This window comes from Protopterus annectens, chromosome 15.part0 (assembly GCF_019279795.1).
Source record: "Protopterus annectens isolate FY-2018-M chromosome 15.part0, PAN1.0, whole genome shotgun sequence".
NCBI lineage: Eukaryota > Metazoa > Chordata > Ceratodontiformes > Protopteridae > Protopterus > Protopterus annectens.
In genome coordinates, this window is record NC_056749.1 from 654,633,080 (window position 1) to 654,658,816 (window position 25,737).

A 25,737-nucleotide genomic window follows, 5' to 3' on the forward strand; every position below is an offset into this window, starting at 1 on the left:
CACTTCAAGTCTAACCTGGCACACCCATCTGATGTAAGCATTCACAGTTGCCATCCATTAAACACAAACACTGAGGCAGTGCCTACACTATGTTTACATTCCTACATGGATCCATTTTTTTGGGATTCAGCAATTCTAATGAATTCAGACCTCATTTGCATCTTCTCCTTGCTGGCAACCCTGAATCTACACCAGATGGCAACTGTGTAAGCTAGGGAAACTGAAGGGGAGCTGAATTGCTTATGTGTTGAAGACAGGGTATTACTTTGGGATATATCTGCACAGAGGAGTACTGATTTTCTATATGAAATGCCTGCATTTCATCAGCTACATATTGCATATAAACCAAAGAAGGACCAGGAGTAGGCTGCAGATTCCAGTATAAAGATTATTATTGTAGAACAGACCACAGAATAAAAAACATAAGCGCTTTCATAGGTGTGTACCCCACTTCATCAGATGTAAATATGTTGCATCTTAACCTTCATTTTACACTCAGAAAGCACTAGCCACATGCTATTAGACAACCACATGACCCAAATATTTAAAGCCATACATACATATATACCTTCTATATAATTGTAATCACTCTCTTATAAAAAATATCAGCAATATACAATTATATATAAGGTATATATGTATGGCTTTAAATATTTATATTAGTTTTTAGTGACTGGCAAAAGTATAATGGCTTTAGAGGACTCTGCAACTTTCCACTATGTGGCAAAAAGGCAGAGGCAGAAAAAAAAATTAAGTTAACTCCCTAGAAGGTGTAAAGCCAAAGTGCTAGGAAGAATAAAATTTGTTTTTGCTTCCTCCATTTTCCCAGGTTGGTATTTTATTAACTTTTCTAATATAGAGTAAGTTAAGTACTTTCTCAATGTGCCAGGCAAGTTGATAGACTTGTGGTAATGTACTGTGTGGATAAAAGTAAAGAAAATATTTGCCCAGTATACTGTATTTGGAGTTTGGAGCCTCGGTGGTGCAGCGGTAGTGTTGTTGCCTCACAGCAAGAGGTTCTCCTGTTTGATTCTCGGCTGGAGTGCTTTCTGTGTAGAGTCTGCATGTCCTCCTCGTGGTCGAGTGGCATTCGAAAGACATGAGTGAATGGGTGTGCCTTCGTTGAAGGTTGGGCGTCGGGCTGGCAACTCTGCACCATAAAAACCTATTGCCAATCATTAGCAGACAGGAGTTCTGCTGTGGCGACCCCTAACCGGGAAAAGCCGAAAAGAAAAGCTTACTTTATTTGGAGTTTACTATTATGATAAATGCATGTGATAGTTTCTGTAGTATTTGGAGTTTACTATTATGATAAATGCATGGAATAGTTTCTGTATATATGCATGCATGCATGTGTGTGCACATGCACACGCACACAAGCTTCCTTCTGTTATTTTAAATCTGATCAACTGATAAAGAAAGTACAGGAAAATGAGTATATGGCCAATTGCTGCAGACATTTCTTTTTATTTAATGCATCTAAAACGTTGTCTGTCATAGTATCTACAAACATGAACACGGTGTGCTACAAAACAGAAATACAGGATGTTATTTTACAGAATTTATGTCAAACTACTGGTACTTCTGCTATGTATTTGAAGAAAACAGATATGAAAAGTACAAATTTTCATTAGCCCTGCCCCTAGCATCAAGCCATGGACATACTAACCTTCTGACTGATAAAAGATAGAGAAACTTTAAAAAAAATTTTAATGTTATTGAATATTCTGCAAACAAACTATAAATGCCCAGTTTTAGTCTTTAGACACAGGTTAAAAAAATAATACAAACACATGCTACATTGTGCAAAAGGTTTTTGTCTCCAAACATCATGTTGTATTTTATACATTATTTGTTAATAAGGTGAACTGTTACAGTTTCAGGGTAAAACGACTTGAGACACAAACTTCAAGTTGCAATGTCTAGGTGAAACCATATGCACACATTTAGTTTTCCTGTTCTATATTTTTTAGATTTTATATGAAGTTACATTTATCCATTAGCCCAAAAAATAGATTTTTGTTGAGTCTCCTGGCCAGTGCTGTAGTCCATCGTGAATGTGTCTTGAAAAATATCAGTAAAAAATTGCATACTCCAAGTGAATGAATACCCAACAGAAATGGCTGTATTTTTAATATAACATACATTTAAGTAGGTGAAATCTTTAATGATATAACTACCACAACATGAAAAGTATTTTTTTTTGAAGAGTTATCAAAATAAATAATATGAATAAAGTGTTTTGATGTGTCTAATATTAAGATGATATGCAACTACTTTAAAACCAAAACACAGGAAACACTGATTGTATTGCAGACTTCATCTGCATTAAGCTGCAGTCTGCAATACAAAGTCCGTAAGCTGACAGTGTTTGGAAGAAATATAGTGGGTATAAAATGTCACTAATCTTTTAGTACAAACCTTAATAATAAATTGAAATTGTGTGCCTACTCAGAAAAATGTTACTAGATAATGTAATATTCCATGCAGTTTAAACAGAATGTTCAATGCATTTATTTTGCTTTGCACATGCACTAGAAAAAGTCTATACAACAAAAAGAAATTTGTCATGCAATGGGCACAGTACACTACGCTAATGATAATGAATAGAAATAGAATGATACAAGATAGCCTGACAGACTATAAAAAAGCAGCAAGTAATTTATAATCAGTCCAAATGGTCTTAAGCCAGTAGTCACTACAGTAAACGTAAATATACAGATATATGGTTAAAAAATACATTAGAGCACCATTTTTGTAATTCTATTGTAGCAAGTATTACACATAGCAGCCTACTTGTGTTCAGGGAGGGGAAATCAACAGAATATGTTATAGAATTCCACTGCTTACAAGTTATTGCTCAAAGTATTAGGGATGATAACATGGAACCCTTATTACTGTAATATGAAACAGACTGGCAGGGAAAATGAGAAGCCTGTCATGGTTTCAGCATAAATAAGAGACAGTCTGGTGCTATGTTTAAAGCTGAGGAGATAAATGTTATTACTTTATGCAAGCACATGTGTTATGAAAACTGGCTTCTAAATGTATTTTTGTATGTTAAACTGAATGAGACTCAAGACCTCATCCATGCTCCTTTTCTTTTTATTTAAAAATACATTTTTGCATCTAGAATTATTGATTTTGGTTCCTTTTTTATGTATGTGCCTTCTGGATTCAAAGCTGATAGTTTTTGGTTCTTTTTCTGTTTCTATTTATATGCATTTAAGCGTTTTGTTGTTTTAAATGAAGTATTTTTGGATACTGAGTTATTGTTTTTGGTTCTCTATCTGTGCGCATTTAAGTGCTACCTGTATCTTTAGTAGTTTTGGTTTGCATTGGATTTATGAATTGTCACTGTAGACTCCAAAAAGGGCATACTATATGGCCAGAATGACATGATACTGCAGATGAAAAAAAAAAGCTCATCAACAATAAATACAAGAAAGAATCCCACATCCCAGGCAGGAAGCAAGTTATTTGTTTGTTGTTTCAATGGGATCTAAGCCATGTCAGGCAGCAAAATTCAGGCAATGGTAATACTGAAAAAAGAAGCTAGACTTTTAAAAATGGTGTACTGTGTGCAACTCCACATTTTAGCCATTGCATCACTGACTAAGGAAACAAAACAATGTTCAACTGTGGAGCAAACACTTTTTATTGTGTTTTTTTTTTTGAAGCAGTATTCTTTAGTCTGCAGACTGAACCAGTTTAAGGGGAAGATTTAGGAATGAAGGTATTGCATTTCATGAACACGGGCAGGGCCAGTTGATTGTCATGCATCCTACATGCTAAGGAAGGACAACTTGTAACCTATCTACCCCCTCTTGTAATACATCTGCAGGATGCATCAGGAAATGGTACAGAGAAATTCAGGGAAACTGGCAACTCTGAGGAAGTTAAAGTAATACTGCAGGTCCAGGCTGGGAATGACATTTCGGCAAATTTCTATAACAGTAGATTTAGTGCAAGCTATAGTTACTCCACTTATGACAAAACTGAAATCCCTGCCTCAGCCAGATGCAGAAATTTGTACACTGGATTACGAAGATGTTCAGCTCACTTTTTCTGCCTCTAAAAGATCACACCCTGAAGATGATGCAAAAAATGGCCAGGATCAATATGTTAAATGTAATTAAAATGCTGTATACGGCTATACATTAATCAAGAATATGTTTCTCTGAATTCACAACTGAATGTGTAACTAAAGAAATGGCAATGTTCAGCTTAACTGGATTCATGGGCCAAACATCTTAAAGGGCTATGGAGATAGCTGGACTCATGGGCCTAACTCCTTAAAGGGCTGTGGAGAAGTACAAGTTTTGCTAGGTTTGTTTAAGTAATTAATTCATTCATTCTCTGACTACCTGTTTTATTTGGTTCAGGGTCATGGTGGACCTGCAGCCTATCCTGGCACTGAGAGGATGCAATGTACAGAATCTAATCCCTTACATCACACCATTCCATGAGATGATATATGGCATGACTTTAGGATATGGGAAGAACGGAGCCCCCCAAACGAAAAAAAAAAAAAAAAAAGCAGGCACGTGGGAGATGAGCAAGCTTTGCAAAGATGGCACCTCAAAACCAATAAAAAGAAATAAGCAAGCTTTGCAAAGATGGCACCTCAAAGCCAATTAAAAATCAACCATGAAGGCAAAGTGAAGAGAGTCCACAAATAAACACTTCCAGTGGCACAAAGGCTAGGACCAGATGGGATAGCATAGTAAGTTTTAATATCCACTTTTGTAAATACTTCATCAGAACTCAGAGTTCTGTTGAAGTATTTACAAAAGTGGATATTAAAATATACTATGCTAACCCATCTGGTCTATCCTTTGTGCCACGGAAAGTGATTATTTGTTTATTTAAAGGTGGCACCTCACCAAAGAATGGAACTGTGGAACTCAGTGGGTGTGGGGAAGGATTGTTAACCACTGTGCCACATGCTTCTGGAAGAGCAGACCATTCTGCACTGTAACACACTAACATAAGGGGCATGATTCTGCTTCAGCAGTCTTGGAAAGGATAAAGCTTATGCATCCAGCTGCTGAAGTCTATTGAAGAGCAGCATAGAATTCTTTTGAAGAATGATATGATGTAAAAATATTTGTTATAATTACCTTTTCTGCTGATGTGTGTATATGACAGAAGTTTCCCCTTAATGTCACTTATTAAACATGATTGGAAGAAAAACCTTAGAGCATATACCTTGTCAGCTTTAATAGCAGATAGTAGCACTGGTGAGTCACTGTCTGCATACTTCTAAAATCATGCTATAGGTGTGTGGTGGTGAGCAGAGTGCACAAAGAGAACAATGTGATACCACAAAGGAACCTAAGGTTAATTAAAAGTGCTAATAATGTAACGACAACACTGAAAATCATTACTAGAATGGTGAACTATGTGAATACATCTGAAAAAAATGTTTTTACTTGTGTATCAGTGCATGTACAACTATAAAAATTATCTGTTTGTGCCTGTCTAAAAAACTTTATTTTTAGTTATAGTCTATATTAGTCAAAACTGTGCATAAAAAGCTGGCCACCACACTGCCACACCAATTGTGGTACAACTACTGAAAAAATAAATTCAGTCTCTGGCATAAGGCAAATGAGATGCAAGAATGACCGAAATGTGACTAGAACAGGAAACTCCATCCGATTTAGTGATTTATCTTCTTATTTAAAGGTATATACTGTAATGGGTTAAAATGAAATTGCAAGTCTCTCAGAAGGCTGGTGTATGTGACTGCAAAAGTACTGTGCAACTATGAACAAGAACAGAATGTTACATTTTGTTTTTTGAGCCTGAGGCAGCATTTTTTGTAAATCACCTGGTAAAAGTAAACTTATTTTTCACTAGGTAAAACTGTAGATAAGAAGCTGCAGATGTATTTTTACTAAACCTGGCATATTCTATTTCGATATTTAGTAGCGCTCTGAGGAATAAAGTGTATTGTTCAGCTATTTTCTATTGGATGCTAGCAGACGTCTGATAGTTTATTACCTTGATAAGGATTTTCAATAAAATGACCATGAATTTCCTTGTTCAGGGAGATATGACTGAGTACTGGCCCCTGCACAGGTAGTACTTTCTACTTTTTCTGCCACAGACTGAAATATTTTATTTACCCTTAACAATACTGATGCTTTCAACGTGTATACTACATTCATTTTGAAAAGAGAAGAGGTTCCTGACTTATACGTAGCTTTTCCAAGGAAAAAAAATACTACATGGAAGCATCATGAACCTTGGATGGTTTTGCTTTCTATTGTTAAAAGTGAGAAAGAACATTTTGGAATGAACAATGGATAAATCCTGAATTAAAGACCTTTGTTGTTGTTTTTCTTTTTGGCTTTTCCCAGTAAGGGGTCGCCACAGCGGAACTCTGGTCTGCTAATGATTGGCAGTAGATTTTTATGGTGCCGAGTTGCCAGCCCAACACCCAACCTTCAGTGAAGGCATGCCCATTTACACACATCTTTCGGAGGTCACTTGACCGCGGGGAGGACATGCAGACTCCACACAGAAGGCACTCCCCACACACTAGCTGAGAATCGAATGGGAGAACCTCTTGCTGTGAGGCAACAACGCAACCGCTGTACCACCGCGGCTTGCAATTAAAGACCTTTGTCTAGTTTATAAATACCAGTGGGAGAGCTTCCAGGAAAAAAAATAAATAAAAGGACAACTCCGTAGTACAGCTGAGTTCCACTCGACCTTCCCTTGGTTTCTAGGATGACCTTTAATTTGGCTCAGAATATTTCTCTCTCTCTCTCTCTAATGGCAAAACATCTACAGATTACATGGCAGTATTCATTTCTTGTGTTTATACTTTTTCAACTGCCCAAGTGTGGAAATGCTGCTTGTGATGTACCAGCCTTGGAGTAGCAGAAGTGACAATCACTCAGCGTAAGAAGTATTTTGCCTTGCACATAAAGACAGCTTTTGAATTCTTTGAAGTTTCTGTGTTTAACTGAATACACAATTCACAAAGTTGCATTTTACTATCACATCAGGTATCTCAGTTACTATCATTAAATAACTTCAGTCTTTTAAGTTTCTAGATTAATGACATTAAATAAAAGTAGCTGTTGCAGTTTCATGTTTTTTTCTGTTTGACAAAACACATATTACAAATGTTATTTTACTGAGTAATACCAAAATAAAAAAAAAAAAAACATGATTTCAAGGATTTATCCTTATAATTTTGTGCTTCATTCTAATTTTTTTGCGGTAGAAACTGATAAAACTTGCTACAGTGTTACAATTCCACACAGCTGAATAACTTTGAAAAAAAATTAATACAAGCTTGATATAGCACTTAACATTTATATTAATTGCTTTTCAAGTCAATATGTATTTCAGAAGCATTATTACTCTTGCTTAGATAGAAATTGGCTGCTGTCCCTGAATGTCATGCATGTGTTGTCTTATCGCAGCCTTTACAAGTGCTAAATGTATTTAATTGGGAGGGAAACTGCGTGTTATGCCTAACGTGATAGGAAGATATGTGAGAAAGTAAAAACTTTGAAACCCAGTTATCTAAAATCTAGGTGTCAGTTCTGCTAAAACTAAACAGTAATGCAAAGTGTAATGCTGACCACATGCTATTTCAGTACACACTGACTGCCTTTTCTCATTTCCCCAGAGAAAGAGCTCTGAAGGAACTATATTACTCTGACAGTGTTCAGTAATAAAGCTGGTTGGCTCAGACAAAATCCTATAAGGATCAGTACAATGATCGTGGAACATGAGAAACATTTAGATATTATACAAATACAAAAAGTTTCAGATGAATAGAAAAGAAAATTAGGAAGAGCTACTTACTGAAAATGTACTAATACTTCAAAAAATTCTACAATAGAGCAAGACTCGTATGGCGAGGTGAATGTGAATTTGTGGCACAACATTAATCATAAGCCAAGTGTAAGGGGTCTGATTTCATTTACCTCATCATTTATGTCATCCATGCATGTTCTAACTGCATGCAAATGTGGCACGAGGTATATTATCAACACGACTGCTATGCAGCTAAATATTCACCCGTAGGGTGGCACCCTTGCCCCTCATGGACAGGGGTAGCTGGTATTTATCACAGACCCACTCTGTTCATAAATTTGTTCTGTGAACTACCCAAAAAAAGAACAAATGGGGATACAAGGGATTAACATGACTAGGCTTGTAAAAGCTCTAGGGCCAATAGCCTAGTAACCTCCTATGAATCTATGAACCTATAATATAGTGTTAACTTCAGCTGCAACAATCTTTCCACTGCTGTGCTGCTAAAAGTAAATATCTGTCAAACACAGTGAACACTTGCAAATATTCTGTATGCAAAGCAGATGCAAAACAAATACATGTAGGCTAATCTCATTCTACAATGCCCTCTCTTCATGGACATATCCAAGGCTTTTGTAACTATACCTCAATGTCCAAAATGTAGCCTTCTTCCCCTAACTGCAGTTGTGCACCCATGATGGCACATTTTTCTATACAGCAGAACTCAGAGCTGGATCCAGCACTAAGTAACCTAGGCAGCTGCCTAGGGACCACTGGCTGGGGGAATGTCGCATTTACTTTTTTCATTAAAACCAAAAAAATTACATATTTTTAAAAGACATTCTTCTTTACGAATGCCCTTTTCGTTCATGCATCCCTGTGTGCTTCATTGCACACACCTGTTTCTTGCTTCTTCCTTTCTAAGTGCAGGATTTAAATACAAGATATTCCTGCTTGCTTATTCCACTCATGAATGTATGCTTGCTGTCTGGACCTGGTTTGCTTCTTCCATGAAATTAATGGACAGATGGCAGTGTGTGTGTGTTTGTAAAATGCCCCAGTTAGGGATGCCAGGTTAGTTAATTGCTTAGGCTCAAACCCTGTACATTAATTAAAAGAGACAAGAGACTGAATCTTCTACACCAAGTACCAAACTGCTAAAAATAGGAATTTCAGTGCATTTTTAGTTTCAGTGCATTTACAAGGAATTGTAAGCTTTAGTGCATTTTCAAGGAATTGTGAACTTCAAGGGAAAAGAAGTTTACTGCTGCTTATGCTAAGTCTGTTTACAATGTGCAGCTGCTCTGTTTAGCAAAAGGTCATCACTATGGTGCTATAGAATTTAAAAGCATTGCTAGTAGCACAACAGGTAGCATTGTTGCTTTTGATACAGAAGCCTGTGGTGGTTTCTGCTCACACAGCATGCAGATGGATTACTGGTACTGTGTTGCACTTTAAGGGGGAGAGGATGAGGGTGCTGCAAAGACATGAGTATGTCCTCCTTTGGTTGCGAAGCTAATAACTATGAACTTTATCAGTTTGTATCCATTCCTTATTGCAATATTACCAGCTTACCATTTTTTAATGTGACATTGGCAATTTATTCTTCAAGGGCAGCAGGCGCTGAATTTGTAGATGAAACACCGAAACAGAAATTTGTTTGCTAGCATCAACCTCTTCATAAGTTATAGATCTCTTTAATGTGGAATTATTATTCAGATAGCTTTTACTTCTTCAGAAATTGTGCATATTGACCAATGCTGGTGGATTGTAATGACGGAAGTTTGAGTAGACATATGGTTGAAATATTCTGAAATGGGCAATTTTGTCATTACTGGTTCATACATTTTGTTTCATTGTTTACTGGAAAAATTTTCAAACTACAAATTTAAAACGCACTAACAAGTGGTGCTGTATTATACAAGAATTATAATTTAATACAAACAGGAAGGTGAATCAAAGAACACATGCTTGTATGCATGGTCCTAAAAATGTGTGCAAGGGGCCTATGGTTTGAAAACAGCCCAGATGCTAGATGCATTTTCATTGACTGTGGGATTCAATGCCATTTCAATGGGTATGAGTTTCAAGAGCAGAGAAGTTCACAGTTAATGCCAAGTTTGTTTTTGTTTTGAGACTGTATTGGTTTGTTTAGCAAATGTCCATCAGTGTTAGTGCTATAAAAGTTTTAAACTTTATAAAATGTTTACTTAAAACTAAACTAAAATTTATAGAATTCTAAACTAAATACAAATATCTGTAATCAAATGAGAAGTAAAGCAAAACAGTATGCACACTGAGAGGTTTGAACAGTATTTATGGTGACTGGGGAGAACTAGGCAAGTAATGGGACACTGGAATGAATGCTGGGGGGAGGGGTCCAATCCATTACCATGCCTAGCACCCCATTTGACCATGATCCATCTCTGGTCCAACTTTTCAGTATTGAAAATAAAATGCCTGAAATAACAGGCTTAAGCAAAAACCCATTTAGTCAACCTGACCTGAAAAATCAAGTCACTGAACAAAATTCATAAATTAATAGTAAACATACCAGGAATTTACATTCTATCACATATCAAAGCAAAAAATAAATGCATTTTCCAAAAAAAAAAAAAAGATCGTAAGTGTAATCCTACTGCACCCTTACTTCTCCTCATGTGGGAATACAATGACCTCCCTGCCATAAGCCTCCTTCCATTTTCTTTTAACTTGCATATTTAACATGTTTAGAGGGTCACCATGGTTGGTGGCCACATAACTGCATATATTATGTAACGCACCGGAAACAATGCAATCAGATGAACTGCCTACATTTAAGTACATACAACAGTACATACAATATTCCACTTTTGCAGCTAAGCTGTGTAATATAAGCCATCCAAAGTTACTCAACCCATCAAACATATGCCAAGTTTTGCAAAAGATCAGTTCTTTGAAACTGAGACATGGGCAATAATGCAATATAATGGATCCTCTCTTCAGATGGTGTAAGGATAGTCTTCATCCACTGCAGTGGTCCATGGGAATTAACAATCTAGGACACTTCCATTCTTCTTTTGCTGTTCGGGAAGAAAAGGTGAATCGACTGTGATGGTGTCAAGGGATTCCTCCACTGGTTGTATGAATATTGGGTTTTTCTTAAGTGCTTTAGTCCCAGCCTGTAAAACAAATACAGAGCAAAGGTGACCATCCTGTATTTGAACAGTGATGACGTCTCACTCTCGTACATGGATTACATTGCTATTCGTATTAAAAAATAACAGAAGGTAGACATACAATAATTTAAGATGACAGTTGTAATTATCTACACTTAAGGTTTGCATTCCTCCTTCCACATATTTAAAAATGTTTCTGCAAGATTTTTACCAGTAGCAATGTATAGAAAAAAAGAATAGTGTGCAAGTGCACGCATATCTGTTCATATAACTTTGGACTTAAATAATCAAGGGTAAACCTGTCAAAGTAACCACAAAAAACTGATGTGGTGCACTAACACAACACTTCTAACCACAAAACCATCAGTGCACTGTAGAGTCTGAAGCACTATCACCAGATACAATAATGTTTAAACTGATTTAATCCAAAACACATATACATTAAGCACTTTCGGCCAAATTCAATATTTCTAATGGACTTCATCAGAACTAATGGCAGTCAGGCACACTTTGTATTTAAATAATCATGGCTTCTTTAAAGCCATATTCTAAAAATGTCCACTTATACAAATAATACATTTCAGTTCACATGGTTAAGATATTAAATTGTTAAATAGTAATACTAATTTACATTTGATAATTATTTCAAATGAATTCCATAAATATATAAATACATCTCTTAATATATTAAATACAAAAAAAATAAAATGGTAATGAAACAACCATCATAATTTAGTTGTTCTGCTGAGTTTAAGTATTAAGTTGATCGAGACCAACATTAATTCTTGTGGGAGGGTGGTATCAGCACTGAGTCTAAGTTACTATAATTCTTTATACTCTAATTTTGTTTCTCAATCTGGTGAAGTTCTTCAGTAACATAATTTGACCAACTATACCATTGCCAAATATGACCAACATTTCATTGCATGTGGAGATGAATACACAGGTTTACACAAACACACACACACATATACATGAATGCATGTGCCACCCCCACTACAAGTCTATGCATACATATGATTTTTCTTGCGGCCAAAAAGTTAGTGTGTGTGGTCCATTTGTTTTAGCTGTACTATGTACATGGACTTTTTAGCACAGGAATACACCACCTTGAGATGAGAGACTACTCCAGTTACCATGGAGAACAGAAGAGCTGTTCCTGGAGGCAAAAGATCCCTTGGAAGAAAAAGGACAGTGAAGGACTTTTCAGTAACAGATAATTGCTTCCCAAGGGCAACAGCATCTCAATTGTGCCAAGATGCACACCTGTAACTAATAACCAACAATAACTGCCATTAAGATTAGGGTGCGTGTGTGTGTGTGTGTGTGTACACACACATACGAATATAGAAACATATAGATGCACTTCTAAATACTGAAGTACCAAAACAGCAAGCATCAAAACATTGCTCCTAAAGGATTGAAACTCAAAAGAATGAAAAAACAATTCACAGTTTTTGCAAGAAGCTCAGGTCTCTTGCTTCCATAGGTTGGTGGGGGAGTGCATCACCACTTATTTATTTATTTATTGCAGTTGGTTTACCAGGATAGTCCATTGGGCCATAAAGAACCCGTTTTCAATGGAGTCCTGGGGAGAAAAGCTCCAAAAAAGGCAAAAATATACATGAAACAGTAGCAATATAGGTACAGCAGGTAGTAATAAGAAGTTATGTACCTACCATAACGTTCCATGTTAGTTGTCTTCTCTCGCCTTCTTTCTTGCTTGATGGGTTCGGAGCCGATCCTGCTAAGCTCGAGAGTCACTTTTACCAGCTCGAGGCAGCCCCATATCCCATGATGCAAGGCGGTAAGTACCCAGATCTCGTTTGATGACAAAGGGCAATAGCACCAAGCATAAAATACTTCCCAAAGGAAGAAAGAAAAACTTACAGATGGAAGAAGGACCAGGTCTGAATGGTCTTCAGCATAACAGTTTCTTATAACAAGGTCTGTCCAGGCCAGGGGGAAGGAGGGAGGGTCGCAAGAAAGAAGGCGAGAGAAGACAACTAACATGGAACGTTATGGTAGGTACATAACTTCTTAATGTTAAGTTGTCAATCTCGCCTTCATTCTTGCTTGATGGGACCGCCCCTAGCACCTCTATCCTGGGTGGCTCAATGGAACAAACTCTTGAGGACTGTAGAGCCAAAACTGGCTCTGTCCCTGGAGGCCAAGTCCAATTTGTAATGGGAAACAAAAGTGTGAGGAGTGGCCCAAGTGGCGCTGCACAAATAGTGTCTAAAGGAAGTCTAGCTTGAAAAGCTGTAGAAGTAGCTAAGCTCCTAGTTGAATGTGCTTTAGGTTTTGAGCACAGCTGTTTTCCCCTGAGCAGATAAATTTCAGAGATGACCGAAGAAAGCCATCTAGACAAAGTCACTTTAGAAACAGGAAGGCCTTTTTTATTATCCGCATAGGAAACAAAAAGTTGATCAGATTTTCTAAATTTTTTTGTTCTATCCAAATAATATCTAAGTTGACGGAGGACATCAAGATAATGTAGCTTTTGTTCAGCTCTATCTGAATAGTTAGGGAAAAATACAGGGAGATCAATGGATTGATTCAAATTGTTCTTTGAAGCGACCTTAGGCAAAAAGGTTGGGTTAGTTCTCAAAGATACTCTGTCTTTGTGAAAAACCAAATAGGGGGGTCGAACCGAAAGAGCATGAAGTTCAGACACCCTCCTGGCCGATGTAATAGCCACTAGGAATAAAGTTTTCCAAGAAAGATATTTCAGGGAACAAGAAGCAGCTGGCTCGAAGGCCGGAAGAATCAAGGATGTCAGCACTAAATTTAGATCCCACTGAGGAGGAGGATTCCTGATTGGAGGTTTTAGTAGGAAAATTCCTTTCAAGAAGGCCCTGCAGAGCCTATGGGACATAATATTATGATCTGCTATCCCGACATGAAAATTGGAAATAGCAGCCAATTGAACTCTGACTGTGGAAGAAGAGGAGCCTGCATGAAAAATCTCTGCTAAGAAGTCCAGGACTGCCTGAACAGGGGCAGTAAAAGGATCGATATTCTTGGCCTTAGCCCAATAAGAGAAACGTTTCCATTTGCTTGTATAAATCCTCCTAGTAGAGGATTTTAGCGAAGCTACTATGATGTCTCTAACTTGGTTAGAGATCAAAGGAAGCCTGGCTAAGGAAGGAAGAGGAGCAACCATGCTGTGAGGTTGAGAGAAGGGATTGACCGGTGCAGCTGTCCCGATTGGTGTATCAGAAGATCTGGCACTGGGTCCAGATGCCACGGCTGCACCAAAAGGTGATGATGGAGGAACGGAAACCAAACCTGTCGAGGCCAGTAAGGGGCAATGAGAATCAATTTGGCTCTCAAAACGGTAGCTTTCTGGATAACCTGAGGGATCAGAGGAAATGGAGGGAAGGCATAAATAAGTCCCTGGGGCCAATCCTGGGTCAGAGCGTCTCTGGGGGGATGGCCTGATAGAGGGAAGAGGCTGAAGAAGTCTGGACATTTGCTGTTTTGGGGAGTAGCAAAAAGATCGCAACATGGACAACCCCATTCCAGAAAAATCTCTTCCGCTATAGATTGCTTGAGAGACCACTCGTGAGGCATGAGAATAGCTCTGCTCAATCTGTCCGCTACAATGTTGGTTTTCCCAGGGATATGCGTTGCCACCAGAAACCGATGAGAGGAGATCGCCCATTGCCATAGTCTGAGCGCTTCCACACAAGGGGTAGGACTTGGTTCCGCCCTGTTTGTTGATATACCAAACTACAGACATGTTGTCTGTGTGGACTGCAATTGTCCCTACGGGAAGAAAGTCGTTGAGGGCTTGCAACGTTAAAAGCACTGCTCTCATCTCCAGGACATTTATGTGCAGATGGTACTCGAACGGCTGCCACGCCCCATGAACCATCCTGCCCTGATAATGACCCCCACCCGATCAGGAGGCATCCGTGGTGACAGTGGCTATCGGGATGGGGGTACAAAGTACCTGCCTTGGTGAACCTGAGGAGATGTGATCCACCAAGCAAGATGCTCTTTGCATGTCTGTGTCACCAGAATCTGGTGACGCATTGAAGTTGCTGGTATGACCATTGTGTGAACAGCATCCACTGAAGAAGGCGCATGTAGAATCGAGCCAGGGAAGAAGAGTAATGGCCGCAGCCATGAGACCTAATACCTTTAGAACCATTCTGGCCTGTACTTTCTTGTTGGCCAGAATGATCCTGACATGACTCTGAATGTCTGAAACTCTTTGATCTGTAAGGGTAGCTGACATCCGAACAGTGTTTAAGTTTGCCTATGAAGGTAATAGACTGGCAGGGCGATAAGGATGACTTTTCAAGTTGATTGAGATGCCCAAATGAGAACAAAGGTTTATTGTGTAATCCCTGGCTTGTATAAGCTGATGCCTGGTGGTGGCTGACAGGAGCCAGTCGTCGAGATACGGAAACACCTGGAATCCTTGACGTCTCAGGTGAGCCGTGACCACTGCCATGCATTTGGTGAACACTCTGGGGCTGTAGTGAGACCAAAGGGCAGGGCTCTGAACTGGAAATGACTGGACCCCAGACGCTAGCGGAGAAATCTCCTGGAGCGACTGTGAATTTTGATGTGATAGTACGCATCCTGAAGATCTATTGAGCACATCCAGTTGTCCTTCTGTAAGAAGGGCAGAATTGACTGAAGAGTGACCATTCGAATCTTGTCTTCCTGACAGACTTGTTGAGTCTGCTGAGATCCAATATTGGTCTCCAGTCTCCCGTCTTTTGGGGACCAAAAGAACCTTGAGTAGATTCCGGCTCTGAATGGTCTATTGTAACTGGCTGAATGGCTCTTTTGCAGTAGTTTTGAGACTTCTAACTCTGCAATTTCCCTTAGACCGGTGGTACATCTGGAAGGGAATTTGAGGGAAGGGACTTTCCTCGAAAGGAATTATGTAACCCTTGGATATGATCGACTGTACCCATCTGTCTTGAGTGAGGGAATGCCAGGCTTCTGGGTACAGTGATAATCTTCCCGACTGCCTCCAAGGAGGGACAGCCGGGCAACATCTCAGGGATGCTGAAAGGGCTTGTCAGAGAAAGGCTCTCTGTTTCCCTGGTTTTTGGACCCCTCTGCCTCTAGAGCGCGTCTGTTGTTGTTACCCCTCTGCCTGTAGGGGTAAACTGACCACGTGAATGCCGCGTGTCTCCTTGGGATTTACGGAACCACATTTTCCCACCTTTCTGTCCTTTCACATAAGGTCTAGAAGGGGTGGAAATACGGACTCCAACAGCAGAAAGAGTCTTGCCGTCCTGTTCGCACCTGGTCAAGGTTTCCTTCACCTGAGGGCCAAACAAAGCTGACCCATCAAAGGGAGAATTTGTGAAGGACGCCTTAAAGGGATCCGCAAAATCACATAGCCGCATCCAGGCTTGGCGTCTAAGAGCCACACCTGTACCTGCGGCTCTACTCGCTCCATCCGCAGCATAAGATATTAGCCGCATGGAGGAGTTTGCAATGGAATTGAGGGTTCCTAGCTGCGAAGCAATTTTTCTTGAGCCCCTGCAGCTGTAGGATCCTGAACTACTTCACCCAGCTCCTTAAGGATATCCCTCTGGAGTCTGGTGAAGTGACATAGGTAATTCAGCGAACGCATAGCAAAGGTCGCTGAGGAAAACATCCGCTACTACTATCCATGGTCCTAGAGTCCTTATTAGGAGGATGGACGGGCACGGAAGGATCTGCAAGTTCCTTTTGGTGGCCGCAGCCACCACCATGGCATCAGCGGGACACCCTTAGTGAGGAATTGCTTGTCACACGGGCAGTGATAAATTTTGAAGGCCTCCTAGGGACTGGCTCTACAGAGTCAGGAGCTGCCCACGCCTTCGTGCAATAACCTGCATAAGGGGTCGAAGGCGGAGACACCCAGGAGGTGGAGGGCCGAGATCCAAACGCCTCTAGGTATACTGACTCATCCTCAGAGGGATTGTTGGTGGGCCAGTTTCCCCTCTGTTTAAGGAGTTCTAGGATGTCTGAGAAGGAGACATCCTCAGAGGGGATCTAGGGGATCCCTCTGACTCATCAAAGTCAGTATCCAGTGACAGACTCGGGAGACTACATGCTTCCTCTTACAAGTCCTCTTCCTAGGAGGATCTCCCGAAACATCAGGAGAATCCTCGGAAGAAGGGGAAATTCCCAATGGAGAAACCTGAGGCGGAGGATCTCTGGGTCCTGTAGCAAGAGAAGTGGCAGAGATGTCAACAGGTACTATAGAGGGAGGAGCTACGGGAACAGACTGCTGACTGATACCAGTGGCCAGCACACTCTTCATCACCTCGAATGCTCCCCTCCCAGGCAGGTCCGAGAGAACCCGTTCTGAAGAGCTAGGAACTCCAGGGACCACCGAAAGGGAAGTCTCCGAGGCAGATGTCGGAGCCGAGCTCACCAAGGCCGAGGCTCCAAGGGGAAGAGCGGGTTCGGACAAGGGTCCGATGCCACTCACCCCCTCGGAGGAGACCATGGAAGCCCAACCACCGAATCCCTCTAAGGAAGGTCTCGAAGAGGAGATAAGAGTAGAGGCTGAAGGAACAGAAGGGGGTATCCGTCCTCCAGCCGTAGCAGTAACCATTCCCGAAGACTCCAACTCCAAGCTCTGGGGTAGAGTTGAAGGAGGAACTGTAATGGGGTGTGGACCAACAGTCGTCTGTTGAGACGGACTATGTAACATTTGGGCCAGTACCTGTGACTTAAGTAATCTACTGACCACTCTCTAGGTCATGATCTGACAGTCTGGATGACCTTGAAGATCAGCTCAGATGGCTCCGTTCCGAAAGAAGAGGTGAAGCCGGAGCCGAAAGTATCGGCTCCAAGGAAGGAGACCTCGACCTCTTCCTGGAATGAGCCATCGGAACCGATACTATAGATCCTGTCGGAGCCGACTTCGGAGCCGACAGGAAGCTCGATGTATCGGCCCCAGCCGGAGCCGATACAGCCACCAAAGTAACGGTGTCGGAGCCGATCGGAGCCGACACCGATGCCTGTGCCACATGGGGGTCGGAACCGATCGGAGCCGACACCGGCGGTCGATGCAGATTCGGCACCGATAGCCATCGGTGCGGGCCAGAATCGGCTCCAGCCGAGCGATCTCGACTCGAACGAGTCGGAGCCGAGGCCGCAGGCTTAGACACAGAAGCCTGGGCCTTGGAAGATTTAGCTGATTTTGATGGAGCCGACTTAGCCGGAGAGCCCTCCGGCTTAAGAAGGCCCCTAAGTATCAGCTTGTTGTCTTTCCTGCAGGACTCTCTGGCTGAAGGAATGACAAATAGCACAGGAGTCCTGCAGGTGAAGAGGCCCCAGGCAATACAGGCAAGAAGTGTGACCGTCTGTCAGAGACATCTTTTGACAGCACGAGTCACACTTCTTAAAACCTGAGACCCTCTCCTTTGACATGGTGCTTCACAAAACACACACACACACCAGTCAAAAATTTAAATTAAAGAAAATACCAAAAAGGTATTCCTAAAAACAAACACACACACACCCTAACAGGGAGGGGATGGGATGGGTAAAGTTAGACTAAAAAAATATTAAAAGAGACAGGGATTTTCTGTCAGGAAATCTAAATAATTAACTTATAACTAACAATAAAAGGTTTTTTTAACAAAAAGGGGCTTTAATATCAATAAAGTGAATCACTTACCAGGAGCTGGTAAAAGGAGGACCTCATAAGCGAAGCGGCAAACGAGATCTGGGTACTTACCGCCGTGCATCATGGGATATGGGGCTGCCTCGAGCTGGTAAAAGTGACTCTCGAGCTTAGCAAGTGCCGAGTCGGAGCCGAGGGATCGGCTCCGAACCCATCAAGCAAGAATGAAGGTGAGATTGACAACTTAACATTGATAGTTATACAAATGAGAAAGGAAAATATTTAAAATAAAATAGTCCAAATACAACAATTAATACAGATTGAGAAGGATATACAACAATACTACAGCAAATAAAGCAATAACCTCTGCTAACTATATGTACTAACTCCAAGACTACACAACAGATGGGAAAGGGCAAATTCCCAGCAGTAACTTTGGCAGAAGCGACCATATGATCAGACAATCACTTCTGCTGGAAGACATTCAATACTACAAATGTTTAACTATATTGAGTCCTCAGATATATCCACGCACACAGGTAAATATGGGATTCATTAACTAAATTTGGGCAATTTCTGATCTGTTGACTGCTAATCAGTGTGCAAAACCTAGTTGCACCCCCTCCCCACAGAACCCATGACACAGGCCACTCAGATGATTTGACATTTTGTGACTAGTTGGAAAAGGATTGAAGTTCAACTTTTTGCCATTTGATATTATAGAATAAACACACACATTTTTGGAGCTGACAGAAGGCTTTGAATTACCTGGCAACCAAACATGCATGGACAGAATCATGTTAATATAACCACTTCATACGGACAGTCACTGTGCATTTGAGTTAATGTAGCAAAAAAATACACAGCTACAGCTAGACATAATACTGTCTACACAATATGTTTGTGGAGGCCCTTATTACCATGTTTGCAGGAGGAGCAAGAGAACAGTACTGTTTTTTTTTTTTACCAGTTCTTCTTTGCTACTGATATCAGCCAGCAGAAAAGCATTACCACATGGATCACCTTTTTCATTTATGTTGTGTTTACGAGAGAGAGTGAAAGTTATGCAGAGGTTAATGCACCAATGTAGGTGGACAGTCTAAGCAAAAATGCACAACTAGATACATTACTGGCTACATCTTACTGTTGTGTGTTTACATGGTCAGCTGCTATTCTTTGCAATATCTGCTTGCACTTAGCCTAACAAACCTTACTGAACAGTGTGTCCTTGAGCTGCTACTAGCAATGAGCAGAAGTACATTAGTATACAAGCCTTCACTTTGTGATTGCACGTGTGTTTGTATTCATGTATGCAAGTTAGAATGAGTTAACATACATGCTCCAGATAATCAGACAAGTGTGCCTTTAAGTTACTTGTGGAAATCAGCAGAACTATATTACACGATGGACTACAGCTTGTGTTTGCTCTCTGTGTGTGGGTGTGTGTGTGTGTGTGTGTGGGTACACATACATTATACACAAACACACGTGCATTCACATATATAGGGAGGTGGCAATGAGTTTGCTGTTGTTTACATCAACTTGAAATAAATTATTGCTGGCACTTTTTCTCTCCTTTAGCCATTTAGTCAGAATTAATCAGTCAGTGTGCCCTTCAGTTTCTGCTGGTAATGATCAGCAATACATAACTACAATGGGATACTGTCTGTATTTGGTTCTTTAGTATGTGCTAGGGATGTTGGCTTTGTTACTGTTGAGAATAAGCTCAAATGCATTGGCAGTTACTCTCTCCACTAGGCTGTAAGTCAGGGGTAATGTACCCACACACCAGCTGTACAGGTCATGTTCCATTGATTTACTAATGGCAACAAGCAGACACATACATATGGAGAATTCATGCCTTTCCTTGTGTGTGTTGGACAGCTCTGCCACTCCTGTCAACACAGGAGAATGCATTACTCTGGCCAGTTCATCATTCTAGCCAGTCATACTTACCACACCCAGGCATCTGTGTGTCACTGAGTTGCAGTTTAAACAATCTGTAATACATCACTGTAATTTGTGTGTGGGGCAAGTGCCACTACTGAAATTATCAACAAAATGAAAGATATTACTGTGGCCAGTTCTACTCTCCAATACCCATTCGGGGTTACATTATGCTTTGAAATACATTACTTTGCAGACTACACGTTGGTCTCTAAAGCAGAAGCTGACATTCTTGAAGGATTAACATCCATAAGCAAACATTGCTAATATTCAGAACTGCAGGAACAAGCAGCTTATGACAGTCATACCTGGTTTCTGCTTTTTTTTTTTTTTTTTTTTACTACCATCCTGTGCAGGCATGAATGCACATGGATACTTTTGTCTTCAATTCCAGTCAAGAACTAATTAAAGAAAAATATGAAAATATTGCATTGTCCATAACTCTGTACACAACAGTAGCCCAAGTTATATTCCAAAGCTTCAGGCACATCCTGTGGGCCCAAACTGTTAGTCATCTTAAGCTAAGATGACAAAGTCAAGTCTGGATGCCAAGCCCCTTCAGAACTTTCATGCTGAAAGATTATTTTATATATATATATATATATATATATATATATATACACACACACAAAGTTGGGGGGGCTGAGCCCTGAAATGACACTGTTAGGAACAAAAGAAAATAAATGCCCACACCCTGACAAAAAAATACACAAAAAAAGCAAGGAGAATAGAGGGAGCGAGTAGCTACTGTAGCAATGATAACTCAAACATTTCCTGTTATGGTAAGCTTACTTACCTTACTATATACTATGTTCTTCATATTGATCAGTTATGCGGCAGCCTAAGCTATATGGGTAAATTTCCATAGCTTACAAATGGGAGGGGGAAGGGTCCAGGAGTCACTGCAAAATGGTCCTTGCAAAGCTCAACCTAGACCTGCAAAGGAAATATAGCCTGTAGTGCTTTGTAAAAGTATATAAAGAGGACCAAATTGCTACATCTACAATACTTCAAGTCCAACCCTTTCAAAAAAGCCATATATGAAGCCAAGGCCCTAGTAGAATGTGTCTCGACTCTGCTTCCAGTTTTTATTACTGTGAAAGCACTAACCTTCTTTCATTAAACACTCCATTGGTTTTTAATCCATTTATAGTGAAGTGATTCATTATATACTTCTGTTATTCCACATTTTCTCATTGCCATGGTAGTTGGTGGATTCTATTTTGGGATTTTCAGTTGGCTCATTTGCAGCAGCATCTGACAGACGTGTTCACCTTTATTTTTTCATACTTGATGTCTCCAAGTGATTTCTCTTCTCACAAAAATCCCAGAACTGGAACTTGAAAATATAACAGGCTTTGGTGTGGGGACCAAAGAGACTTCAGATACCACTGTAGCTTTCACATGTGGAGTCTTGCCAGAAGTACCATGACAATCATAGATGCCATGAGACCCAGAATCTTGATGCATTCCCTTGCAGTGACTGAAGTGTAAGTGGGAAATCCCTTAAATACATCTAAATATAGATGTATTATTTCAAGTGTAAGAAAAGCTAAGTGTCTAGCAGACACCTCACAAACACAATCCTATGTGAGTATATATATATATATATATATATATACCGCCTCAATGCCCTATCCCTGTATTCTGTCTCCTACAGGCTTTTGAGGGGAGATCTATGCCTGGCATTCAGGGCATTGTCAGACCCCACTCTGTTGGACCTCCTGCATAGCCACAAAACAAGCAGTAGCATAATTACCTGTTCTAAAGTCTTAAACCTTGCCTGTGGTATAAATAGGATGTGCTAGAGAGATAGGCATCTATCAATCAAAATGAAACAAGACCAGCATTAAGGTTAACCGTCTAAGGAGAGACCACTTCAAAGCAGAAAACCAAAACTCCAAAGAAATACGGACATGTACAGCTTTAAAATGTATTAACTCACATGTGAGTTAATAAATTTTAATGCTCTACCTGTCCGTATTTCTTTGGAGTTTTGTTTTTGAGATAGGCATGTATCCCAGAGACTACCCCGACTATGGAACAGGCTCCCCATCCATATGAAGCAGAGTTCCTCCCTAACCCAATTCAAGTGCAAATTGGACAACTGGATGGGAAACCAGAAATTCATTCCTGGTTTGGCACCTATGTCTCTCTAATGGAAACAGGTAACCTGTAAATGGTTCATCTCCCAGGCCCATGTTTACACTTATCAAGGGTATCAGAACTTGTCAGAGATTTGGGATGCATGGTAGGCTTAAAAAAGGCCCTTGTGCTCATTAGCCTAGTAAACACATATGAACCTATGAACAAGTACTAAAAAGATGGACAAAATGTATGTCAACATTAGACAAGTTGTTTGTCTTTTTGGCTTTTCCCAGTTAGGGATCGCCACAGCAGAACTCCGGTCCGCTTATGATTGGCAGTAGATTTTTATGGTGCTGAGTTGCCAGCCTGACGCCCAACCTTCAGCAAAGGCATGCTGATTCACACATGTCTTTCGGAGGCCACTCGACCATGGGGAGGACATGCAGACTCCACACAGAAGGCACTCCAGTCGAGAATCGAACAGGAGAACCTCTTGCTGTAAGGCAACAATGCTACTGCTGTGCCACATGTGAATTTCATTAACGGGTATAACAATATCAAAGATGGGATGAAAGGTGCAAACAGTTAGGAGTCAGAATGAGCATTTCAGTCTAGAATGCAAATGGTTTGTGATCCACAAGGCTGCACCTTTAAATCATTTAAACAAGTGTGTTTATGATTATGGCTAGCTTAAGTGACATTCACTGTTGCTTCTAATCTTCTTCTTTCGGCTTTTCCCGGTTTGGGGTCGCCACAGCGGATCACCTGTCCACTTATGATTGGCAGTGGAGTTTTACAGTGTCGAGTTGCCAGCCCGGCGCCCAACCTTCCACAGAAGCCACACACACACACGCACTCACACCTAGGGCCAATTTAGAGTGTCAGATCCACCTGCAGCATGTCTTTGGGATGTGGGAGGAAAACTGGAGCACCTGGAGGAAACACACGCGACCACAGGGAGGACATGCAGACTCCGCACAGAAGGCACCCCAGCCGAGGATCGAACTGGAGAACCTCTTGCTGTGAGGTGGCAATGCTAACCACTACACCACCTTGGTCGCCCCCACCACTGCTTCTAATAAGCAGTCTTAATGAGTTACTTCCTAAAGATTAGCAAGCTCCTTGCAAAAGTTTTGGATGGTTTCCAAAACTGTAGCTAGGACAGCACAATTAACAAGAAATATACTGAATGGTACAGTTGTTTATTTTTTCCTTATTTGTTGCTCATGCCTGGAGAGGACATTTTGATCTTTAACTCTGGCTTAGAAGGCACCAAATAGAGCCACTGGCCAGGGTGCCAAACAACTTATTTACAGCTCTGTTAGAATTTAAGTTTCTTTTTTATCTGCTGAAAGGACACTGCCTGCCCCAAAGTTAAGGAACTACACAAAATGTTGCTTACAAGAAATGCCTCAGTGGTAAAGAGTTTGTTTGGAATGTCAAACTGTAGTTAACGTCTTACCAATATTATCATTACATTGTCACTGATGAACCTCAACAAAAAGTTATAATTTGAAAAGAGACAGCAATCTGTATCTGTGAAATTAAAGATGACTTCAAAAACAGTAATAACCTTCTTTCATCCAAACTGTGAAATTATTGTAGTAGCAAATGCTAGGCTAGTAGTAGTATCTGCTACAATAAGTTTGACACAAGGATGGAAAAACAAAAGCGTAGCCTCTGCAAGCTTAAACTTAATGGGCATGGATAAGTACTCACAAATAGAAAAAAAGATAGGCTTTTATTTTGTCTTATTAATGCTTTCAGGTTTATCATAATGGAAATCTTTCAGGCTGTTAATCATAAGCTACAAAAGATTATTTTAAACAACCCAAGTCAAAACCTGCAGTACACAGAACTGGACCCAACAAAGTTATCATACAAATGTAAGGTCTGTACAAGGAAGGGAATATTATTATTGTAGATTATGACTCCAGACATCCAGAATCATTCACAGAAAAAGGGGAACCAACATTCAAAAGGAGCAGAAAACTGTCAATATGCTCTCAGTGGCTTCAGTTCCTAGGGCATTAAAGTTGCAATAAACTGACAAATACAGGGTATTTTGTATATCATGTATTGCCTAATGAAATACAAAAATTGGAAACGTGGCACAGTAGAAGCTAATAGTAGCTGTTTGTTGAAAGGAAGTAGTCTGTTAAATTCTGACATTTCAGAGAAAATCAGTTGAAATAGCCGATATACCTCATCTAGGTGTACTGAAGACAAAGGCAATAGGGTAAGACAAGATTTGGTTTACAAGTAGGAATCAGTTGATTGAAGCTATGTTAAGTGATTTTTTTTTTTGAGTAAGGAAAATAAACATCACCATGAACATGGAATGTTTCCTGTACAGATGTCAGATCTACAGAAACAGTATGGACGTCCATCACCCTGTCAACAGAACATCTGTTTGCTGTTATTAATGAACAGTCCAGACTTCTAGTGGTGAGATGTACAGAGCTCAGTCCCAGCAGAGACTGTTTTTCATACTGGATATGATTTCTGCATTACCTAGAATTCCACAGAGTATTAAAAGTGAAAGACTTTCTCCACTCAAGCACTTCTTTTTTTAATCAATTCTGTACAGATTTGTGGATTTATGGCAGGAACATTAACTACCATATGGCTACAGATTACTAGAGTAGAGGAACAGTTCAGGTCTTACCTGGGTAAAGCTGTGCCATGGAAACCAGTTTTTGTAATGCTTACAAGACCTTAGGAATACACTAAAGGTAGCAGGAGTGCCAGTTGCCATCTAATGTCGAAGTATATGTTTGTTTATTTTCTGTTGTTCAAATAGAACCAAGGCCTAATGTAGTTGCCTGGAAAAGATACTAGCTGCAGTAATGTAAAATGAAAGTATATGTGGACAATTAAAGACGTGTTAGAATACATCATTGTATGGTGGGACAATAAGAGAGAATAATCAGTTTATACACTCTCATCTACAGTCAAACGACTTAAACGATTACCAAAACAGAACATGCAATGATTGCCATTATTAATAAGGCCATTGGTCATTTCTGAAACAGGTTTGGGCAAAAATAAAATACACAGGATAGGACAAAAAAGAAAAACATACCAAGCAGAACCCGGCAGGCACTTGTACAATTATAAAGCTTTTAAAAAACTAAATAACAGCTCTGCTGTTTAAAAAAC

General features: G+C 40.2%; 2 long non-coding RNA genes across 2 annotated transcripts in view; both read right to left on the reverse strand.

The window, feature by feature from the left end:
• Window positions 1–1,436: 1,436 nt before the first annotated feature.
• On the reverse strand, window positions 1,437–6,451 carry LOC122789987. The gene is made up of 2 exons (XR_006362899.1): window positions 4,627–6,451; window positions 1,437–4,580 (listed from the first exon to the last, which is right to left on the reverse strand). It is a non-coding gene; the product is annotated as an uncharacterized LOC122789987 (long non-coding RNA).
• Window positions 6,452–9,883: 3,432 nt separating this feature from the next.
• The window catches only part of LOC122789988, a 67,082-nt gene continuing 51,228 nt past the window's right edge, over window positions 9,884–25,737 (reverse strand). Inside the window, exon 3 of the long non-coding RNA XR_006362900.1 lies at window positions 9,884–10,946. This is a non-coding gene — a long non-coding RNA (uncharacterized LOC122789988). The remainder of the gene's footprint in view (window positions 10,947–25,737) is intronic.